The sequence below is a fragment of the Mirounga leonina genome, unplaced genomic scaffold, assembly GCF_011800145.1.
Source record: "Mirounga leonina isolate KUSES-001 unplaced genomic scaffold, KU_Mleo_1.0 Mir_151, whole genome shotgun sequence".
Classification (NCBI taxonomy): domain Eukaryota; kingdom Metazoa; phylum Chordata; class Mammalia; order Carnivora; family Phocidae; genus Mirounga; species Mirounga leonina.
In genome coordinates this window covers 81,601,896-81,612,611 of record NW_023270377.1, presented here as the reverse complement: position 1 = coordinate 81,612,611, position 10,716 = coordinate 81,601,896, and positions in this window count along the sequence as shown.

The window sequence follows — 10,716 nt, the reverse complement described above, 5'->3', positions numbered from 1 at the left end:
GCTAGAATGATCATAATTAGCACAAATAAGTAGGTGAGTTGATGAACATGTAGAGCGTTTTCTCGTCCTCTTTTTTTCTATTCTGCTCTCTTCCTTTCCTTCTTTCCTTTCTCCTTCCCCTTCTTAAATTAGTCCTAAAACCTTTACATGCAGCACAAAAACTTACAGGTTAGTAAATGGAGAGAGGGTATATAGAATGAAGTGCCAGTGGTCCAGAACAAGTTGTTGGTATCTAAGCAGAACACGGAAGGCATCCGTGTGGAAGGGCTGTCCCAGGGGAGGGGTCACATACCAAGTCGGAAAGGGGCATATGCTTACATAAGAACAGCCCCTCACTGAATACTGAAGCCCAATCTATGTCAAGAGGGAGTCCATGCCAGGGAAGAAGTGCAGTGAAGACACTAGTTTGTATACATATAGAGGTTTAATCAAATTAGTTTATTGAGGATAATGGGAGGCAGGTTCTCATTGTAGAAGAAGCCATTTTTACAAATATGGAAAAGTAAGAATAAACAAACAAAAACTAGAGTAAACTCTATGGTAATGTATTGGAATTGGAATTACTGGTGGAAATACACATATGCACGTGCATATACACAGTCATACATGCACACATGTATATAGTTATATGTAGAAAAATATAAATCTAATAGACACGTTTTATATAGATCAATAATAGATATCAACAGAGCATATGTGTACTATACGCATGCATGTGTGCACCCACACGCACACATGCTCTAGTTTCCCCTACTAATAGGGCCTGAGAACAATGATACAATAAGGAATTATAAAGGAATTGGATCTTCTAAATATCGCACATTACTGAAAAGAACCAGAATTCCTTAGAGAAATTGCTGTTTTCAAGCAAAGTATAAGATAAGCCAAGAAATCTTGGTCTACCAAAAAAAAAAAAAAAAAAAAAAGTACTCAAAGAATGACAGGACACAAAAATTAGCTTCTTTTATTTTATTTTATTATGTTATGTTAATCACCATACATCATTAGTTTTTGATGTAGTGTTCCATGATTCATTGTTTGTGTATAACACCCAGTTCTCCATGCAGAACGTGCCCTCTTTAATACCCATCACCAGGCTAACCCATCCCCCCACCCCTCTAGAACGCTCAGTTTGTTTTTCAGAGTCCATAGTCTCTCACGGTTCATCTCCCCCTCCGATTTCCCCCACTTCATTTTCCCCTCCTTGCTATCTTCTTCTTTTTTTTTTTAACATATAATGTATTATTTGTTTCAGAAAAAAATTAGCTTCTTGATGGGCTCCCACCAGTCAAGTAAAGATAAGTGATAGTGGTGAATTAGAAACCACTGAATAAAATAGGAAGTCATAAACCTATCATGAATCATGGAACACTACATCAAAACTAATGATGTAATGTATGGTGATTAACATAACATAATAAAAATAAAACCTATTCAGATATAAAAAAATAAACAAATATAAAACAAATGGATAAATAAATAAAGCTGTCCTGCTAGGCTCCATGAGCTTATTACATAGTTTAAAAGTACTAGTACTTCTCAAAAAACACTAATTCTTAAGGTGAAAATGTGCAGAGGACTCAAAAGATCTGTAAAGAATCCTGAATAACTGTGCAAAACCACTGGTGAAACACATATAATATGCCTATTTCAGGAATCCTGGCAAAGACACTTTGATCAAGCAATAAAATGAAATCATAAGTAACAGGACAAACAAAAAATCATGAGCCAATGCGATAGAATGCAGTCAAAGCACCAACTCTAATTTTACCTTCAATGATGTATCATCTGGATCTAATCATGAGAGCCAATCCAAATTGAAGGACATTCTGCAAAATAACTAGCTTGTAATCTTCAAAAGGTCATGAAGGTCAAAGCTTGAGGAACTGTTTTAGGCTGAAGGAGACTAAGGAAATATAATAACTAAAAACACTACTTGACTCTGACCTAGATCCCCTGAGAATTAAATGAAAGTGATACATCAGTATTAAATTCTTGATTTTGATGGTTATACTATTGTCATGTAGGAAACAAACACTAAAACATTTAGGGATGAGGGAATATGAGGGTAGCAATATACACTCAATTAGTGCAGGAAACAAAAATGAAGTTATTTGTACCAATCTTGTAACTTTTCTGTAAATTTGTGATTGTTTCAACACCAAAAAACTAAATAATTTAAAGGTGTGGAGAGAAATGAACACAAGATAATCAAGAAATAATTATATGGTATATCAGTTTCATAGCACCACTCAATCTTGTTTGTGCCTTTACAAATCTGCTTATGACATCACAGTGAAAATTTGTGTAAGGACTATATCTCCTGCAATCTATGATATATATTTATAGCCCCACTGCTTAAAATGGCTTATATCTATGCTTGAATAGACTGTGCTTTGTTCATAATTGGATTATAAATAACCTACCTTGGTTTGCCTTCATTTTTTTCACAAAAGAGAAAAGTTCATATATATGTATATTAAAGAAGTTACAAAAACTTAAAACAACTCCCAATGCAGAACACAACACATCTGCAAGCCACCAATGCAAAGAGTAACACATTGGTTTCTTAGGATTATTCAGAAAATTCTTTCCAAATCTCACAAGTCCTCTGTGCCATTTTCTAGAAAATAGCTGCATAAATCACTGAAAAATTGTTTCTTAAGAAGGAGTCAAACATAATACAGAATACCCAAGCTTATAAACTATACTGAAAATCCTCTAAGGGGAAGCTTGCTTCAATTGCATCATACTAATCAGATAATGTCCCCACTCTATTCTTCCTTTTGTTAATTGGTAAAAGTTATTAGATTAGGTGATTTCTAAGATTGCTACCTTACGGTTTATGATTCTATTCCTTGTTTATCCTGTTCAAAACTGAGGTAGCCAGGGTCACACTGACTAGAATTCACAGGGGAAAATGCCCAGTTGCTTCTTGAACATTGAATAATCTCATGGCATGACTTTAATATAAAAATCTTAATAATAGCCAATTGTATGTTGGATTCTTATTTGGATAAAACTATCTGTCCCATAGTTTATCTAAATACTATCTGTGAAATGTCAAAACATGCAGAGTCTAGGACACCTACCTTTGCTTCCTATTGTATTGCATTTTTCACCTTGCAACTAGTTAAACATGGTTTGATATTTTCAAGAACGAACAAAGTTTTCTGTCTTTATTTTATGCCTGTTGCTTATTTTTAAGTTAAACATTTTTAATATCCTGCTTTTCTCACTGCAGCTTCAGTGGGTTGAAGAAAGATTCACTGGCTTTAAACTATTTTCAGAACTAATTTTGAGTTCTATTTCAGTTTTCCCCACCCCCACCCCCACCTCCTGCATTATCTCTTCTCATTTCCATGGACTATTTTATTCTAAGATTCTGCGTAATATTAAATTACAATAATAGCAATCAAAGTCATGGGGAGCTAAAGGATTTTCGATTGCAGCCCATGCTTGGCTCTCAATAGCATGGCAGAAGGAGAGCCTGAAAAGCACAACAATTCAGAGAACTTGCCAGCAGACCCCATTGTCCTTTCAGTTTCTAATGACACTGAAGTACTTGCATGATTAAAATTTAAAGGATTCCCAGTAACCAAGTAATTTGCCCAAAACTCCTTATCTAGCACTCACCAAGAAGACTCTGATTTTAATATACTATTAATCAAGCTCCAGCCAAGTTTACCACTGATACTTTCAATTACAGAGAGACTAGCTTCATCTCTCTCAGTGTGTATATATGAGGGGAATTTTTTTTTTTTCTGATTAGTCAGTTACCCAGCAATGAAATAAACTGCAAACTTGGTTTAGACACACATTACTAAGACATTAGTTGTAGATTTGATAACAACAAACCAAAATATTATAAACTATCTTAAACTATTAACTGTTTTTAAGAACAATTTCAAATCTGAATTCCTTGGTGTTCACTGCTAACAAAGAGTTATTACTATTATAAAACACTAATGCATTCATTAAGACACATGCTGAAACATACTTTAAAATATAAAAATCAACTCAAATCTATTTCAAAAAATAATAATGAATATATGCAAAGATTTATCTATGTTTGTTTCAGTGTTGTTCATAATACCAAATATTTAGAGCAACATAGATATTCAAAATAGAAAATTATGGATCATTCTTCCAAATAACCGAATAATATAACAGTAGGTTTATACAACTTTTTTTAATATGGGATATATGTGTCATATATTAAGTAGAAAAAAAGCCAGTTTATTTTGTTAAAATATATGCAAATGCAAAAAATCCCTGTCCACATAATCATCCACATATGACCAGTACTTATGTTTTGATGATTATGAGTCATATTTATTTTCTTAATTCTGCATTTTCAACATCAAATACACATTCCTTTGTAACTAGATAAATGACATTAATCCATCTCATTTCATACATAAGAATTCATCTACATAGCCAAAGAAAAATAGAAGTATTTTGTCCTATTTTTTCTTCAATATTTATATAGCACCATAAATGATTATTACACCAGGTCATAGAATTCTTTAAAAGAAATCTGGATAATTATTGTATTACATTGCATGTTTGCGACAATAATGTAGACTACATACATGCAGATAACATTTGATACCTTGGTCAATTAGTAAAAATAATAATATTATTTTGTTGATTTATTTTTCCATATATTTTTTATTTTCTATATGAGAAAGTTATTTTTCATTTAATTAAAGCCAAGGGATTTTATTATATGTAATATAAGTAACTATATGGCAGTATCTGCTAGTAAAAATAAGAGAAGATGAAATTTAAAAATTGACTGAATTTTCATAGCTTGAGCTAGAAAAATTATAGTTACAGACTATCTTATATATTGTTATAATGTAAATTAAGTTTTGATTATTTATATTGACTAATGATCCACACAGTAATACAGAAGAAAAATACATTTTCTGAAAAGGATTTTAGCCAAAGACATGAGCATCCCCTAATTCTGGAGGCACAGGGTCTTATTATTGCTTTTATGCTAAGTTGAAATAACAGTATTATTGTTATTTAGTTACAAAATCAGGTTTTTATAGAAAAAGGTTATTCATCAATATGTTACTGATAATACCTTATATTTGTATGGGATTTTACAAAGCTCTTTTAAACAAATCATTGCAACAAAATCTCAAAAAATAATCACTGAACTTCATATTAGTAAGTATTTTACAAGTGAGAAAATTGTGAATCAAAAGCTATATGAGAAAATGTTCAACTTTACTAATAATGAGAGGTAGACAAATAAGCATGTTACTTTTTTTAAACTATTATATTAAAATTTTTTTGTTATTTTGATGATACATTTGATGCTGTTGGAGATGTGGTAATCTAAGTTATTTCTAGGGAAAAGTACAACTATTTTGGAAAGAAAGAAAGAAATGTGTACCAAATGTCAAAGTATTCACATCATTTGAACAGTCCCACTTCTGAGAATGAAGCCTAAAGAATTTGACTGAAATAAAGGAAAAGTTTATGACTAAAGATGTCCATTGCTTTATTATTTATAACTAAAAGATACAACTTAATGTGTAGCAATAGCAAAATGGGCAATGAAATTTCAACACTATAAATCTATTAAAATTATATTAATAATTATTTTTAATAGCAAGAATGATTTTCACATTATATATTACTACTTATAACATGGTGACATTTTAAAAATATATAGAAGATAGGTATAAAATAAATCAAAATGTTAATTACAGTTATTTTGCAAAAGGGGTATTAAAGGTGATTTTTAAAATATTCTTTATTATAGTTTATAGATTTTTAACAGTGAGCAAATGTTGCTTCTTTAAATAGACAAAAATATAACTAATTATGTTTTAAAACTTTGAATATCACCTAAATATCCACTGGATTTATCTTACATTGAGCTTGACTTGTCACTATTTATGCAATTAAAATCCTCCAAAGCATTTTAATTTAAAGATGACTGAGACCAACATAGAGAAAAAGGTTTTCTACAAACGACAATTTAAAATATTTCAAATATTTTTTCCATTAATGTTAGATTTATGGAAATTATATTTGGGAAAATTTAAATTCCATTATGGAGCAAAAAAATGTCATTGAAAAACAATCACTTTGCAGTTTTAGACATTCATGATTTTAATCTTTATGATTACAATGATTAGCCACATAATTCTCAGTAACTTGAATTTTAAATATATTCTGCAGGAGAAATTCATTAGCCCTATCTCAAGGAGACTCACTTTTAAGACCTATGCTGGGACAGTTATCTAAATGAATTTCATTTGTTTTTTCAATTCTCTTTTCTAAAAGCTATGGTCTGAGAGTAACAATTTTCTTTTATACTTAAATAATAATAAGAAGATGGAGTGACATATATATATTTTTTAAAGATTTTATTTATTTGACAGAGAGAGACACAGCGAGAGAGGGAACACAAGCAGGGGGAGCTGGAGGGGGAGAAGCAGGCTTCCCTCAGAGCAGGGAGCCTGACGTGGGGCTTGATCCCAGAACTCTGGGATCATGACCTGAGCCGAAGGCAGACGCTTAACGACTGAGCCACCCAGGCGCCCCTCTTATATTTTAATAACTCATATTGTCAGGCACTACATTAGTATTTTTTTAAAAGATTTTATTTATTTATTTGAGAGAGGCCAGCGAGAGAGGGAACACAGCAGGGGGAGTGGGAGAGGAAGAAGCAGGCTTCCCACTGAGGAGGGAGCCCGATGTGGGGCTTGATTCCAGGACCCCGGGATCATGACCTGAGCCGAAGGCAGATGCTTAACGACTGAGCCACCCAGGCGCCCCGGAGTGACATATTTTAATCAAATATAAATATGCTGTTCATGGGAATACATGTACAGGTATTTAAAACATGTACATGCATAACTTCCAATATATGTGAATGTATATCATGAAATACTTCCTGGGCCCTTCCTAAGCTAATGCTATACAAAGTAAAGAAAGATTTATTTTTCGGTGAGGTTTTATTTGACATTATGACAGTGTACAACCACCTGCATATAATATTAGATGAAAAATCCTTAGCTCCAGTGATTAAAAATGCCAAGAAAAGAGTAGATTCAAATTAAACTAAAAACATAAAATCGCAGGTAGTTTGAAGCACTTCTAAGGAAAAGAATAGCAAATTTTATAATTGTTATTTTCTGGTTTTGTTTGTTTTTCCTTTAACATACTGGTAACTTCATATGAAGACCACAGAATAGATCTCTACTCATTCAGATGTGATTTAATTATGTATCCTTCACTTAAAGTCTTTTTTTACCCTGGTCTTCAAAATTTAATGACTACATATTTAACTATTTTAAAATACTCTCTATCTCTAACTTCTTAGAAGGTTAGAGGATTATTAGAAAGTACCAAATGAAGCTACAAATGTGTTTTATATCTACATTATATGATAAGCAAATAATTACATAAAGATATATACAAGTATTCAGTAAATAGCAGTGACTATCTGTGACCCGAGAAGTAGTAAAAATTGGTTAATTAATTTCTATTTCATAATGAGAACTCATTTCTTATTTTGCATATATACTTGATTGAGACATTTTCAGGTTGGATATTTCATGAAAAATTTGAGTGCTCTCAAATATACTTCACTAGTACGCAGGTTTACTCTTCATTAAGGGGATTCTCAAGTTTTAAGTGCTAAGTAAATCTTACAATAGAATATTTAAGCAATTGTCTACAGTCTAAAAGAGTGTTGAGCTTCACTCTGCATTACCTTCCCACAAAATGCACAGCATTAACCAATTCTTTTCTGTCAACTAGCAATTTTTGGCAGATCCCTTTTGCATGATTCATGAAGGACCAGTAAAAGGCTAATTGTTCAAATTAATTTGCGTAAATGACTAAGCAAGAGATAACAAAATTACATCTGCACTTGTTTGGCGAAGATTCAATAGCAGCGGCCCTGTACTGCCAGCTGCTTCCAGACAACACTCTTGCAGAAATTAAAAGCTACAAATATTAATTAATACACTTTTTTGGTACGTTAATTTGCACTGAAAGGTTCCGGAGTGCAGAACTGCTGAGAAGATGAACCATGATAATTAGAATTAATGGGATGGATGCATGTTTTTTGCAGCTGAAGTTTTAAAAACCCATGAATGGAACTGGGAACTTGAAACTGACATTCCCATAAATCTCTATGATAATGCAGCTATTAGTATTAGAAGGATTAAGTACTGTGGCTCCAGAGTTATCCATCACATGACACATTATATCCCATCTGTCATTGCAGTAGCTAAGACATGATAGCCGTCCTTGAGGAAGCTGTATGAAAAGCTTTGGGAATTCAAGGAATTGTAGTGATGACTGTCAGACTACAAAATGAATAGCTCAAATCTGTGACTTCCAAACAGAAATAATGGCCAGCACTCTGTATTTGTCAGCTTAGTACTTTGCAAATACTCTAACTCTCATATTTGTATTTAAGTTTAGTTAGGCAATCTGAATTATAGACAGATGAGAATGGAAAAAGGAGTAGTACAATATCACAGATTTTACCTTTAATTCATGTATAACTTTAGGACTCCGAGTTTCCTGTACGATAGTTTTTACTTGATTGCATTACAAATTATACATAGAAACATCTTAGGAAAATCTTACTGTTGATATATTAGTAAATATACTGAAGTCATTCCTGATACAAAGTGACTAAGAAGTGAAAATTTGATGTTAGCAAACACTGGAACTTCAATTTTATCCACTGATTTAAACTTTTTATGTAGTTCATACTTAACAATAAAGAGAGCATATCCTTTTCAACATAGAATTCACAAATATAGGTAATGTATGCTACACAACTAGATAGATCTATATCTGTATCTATATCTGTATCTATATCATCTATATCTATATCTATATCAAATATATCTATGTAGATATAGATAGATATAAATTTATTTTTTCAGCTTAAAAAATTTCTTTAAGTGAAATTTACATGACTTCCAGAATAAATAAAATATTCCATTTAATTATTTTATAATTAAAAAGGATCAAAGTGTCTTAAAGCTGAAAGGTAATTGTTTTATAACATTCTAATTTGGATAGTTAGCATCTTCTAAGAATGTGGTAACCATCTTGAGTACTGCATGAGATTATGGATAAGTCAAAAGGAGTTTTAAGATTTAAATACATATACATGTATTTATATATATATGTATATATATATGTGAGTTTTAAGATTTAAATAAATAGGAAAATTCTAAACCTAAAATAATCATTCTCACTGATACCAAAAATTATACCCTAACATGTTTATTCATTTTATTGTGTTGTTTTAACATGTATTCTTGAAGGAATACATGTTTAACATGTATTCTTTAAAATTTTGTGGAAAACTGTATTTTCTCCCCCTGAAGAAATGCCTGATTACATTATTACATTATATTCTCAAAGGCTTTAAGACCCATGTTTAAACTCAAGGTTTTGATCTCCATTATACTGGATATATAATCATTGCCAGGAAGGCAATACTTAAAATTGCTAACAGTCATTTACTGTCCTGGGGAAGAGATTTCTATCCTTCCTTGACAACAGTCTCCATAGAGAGCTGCCAGGAGGATACTAATGTGATCTCAGGCAGAAAGAAGTGTCCAAAAGTAGAGAATGAGGATATAGAATCAGAAGGCTGGGAGCCACAGGGTAAACCTTACCTAGCTTAGAGCTGTGCACAGGGTCTGTGTTGCTTTTGAAGAATGACAAAGAACATTAAATTGTTTCTTCAGGGGGAAAGAAGTCACACACACATTACCTTAGTAATAGTTTAAGTATTTGAGAACTTATTGCAGTAAAGAGACTATAGATTTGATTTTACAGAGAATGTCTCAGTGACAAGGCTGATGAAACCTGGCGAATACCTTCAAATATGGCATTACAGAATGTTTCTCAGGGGATGAAGCAGACTGTAGTCATCGGCTTACTCTGTCACAATAAAAAACTGAAATATTTTTCCCCAAGAGAACAGTTTGTAGCTATACAAAGAACATATGCAGTTACATTAGATAATATTTTTTTTTCTAAATTATTTAAATGGCCAAATGATAGAATGAAAGCTTTTTTTGTTAGAAAGGAGAAGGTAACATGTCAAGGTGCTTGTCTACTTGACTGAAAAAATCCATGCCATACCTCTAACATGCTACCATGTGATGCCCATTTGTAATGCCCAACACAGGTTGTCTCAACTATTTACCAAGCATACTACTTCAGACTTAGAAATATGCCCAGTCCACAACTTGTGTTGCCTGTCAGGATTCCTGTCTCATACCAAAAATTTCAAAAACTGTAAACATGTTATAAAATACTTTGGAAATTCAATAGGCTTTTTTTCCCTACAAAATAGTTTTTTTATAAGCCCTTTAGTAGAACACTTCTTAAACTGTTAAAATGTATGCTGTTTTCTAATTCCTAGAATCAAATGTTATGTTTTTAAAATACCTCACTTATTTCATGTTTGTTTGATGTTAAGATGTGTCTCTATCTTTAACATTATAGTTGATTTAAGCCCATTAAGGTACTTTTCAGAATAGTTAAAACTTTTTGTCAGAGGGCACAAAATATTGTTTTTTAATTGGTAATATGTTTCTACACATATATGTAATTTCACAACTATGTAGGCTCTATTAGTTTGTACTTTGTGGGTGTCAGTTTAGCACAGTGCCTGATACAAAGTTGTTGTTTTATCAGGAC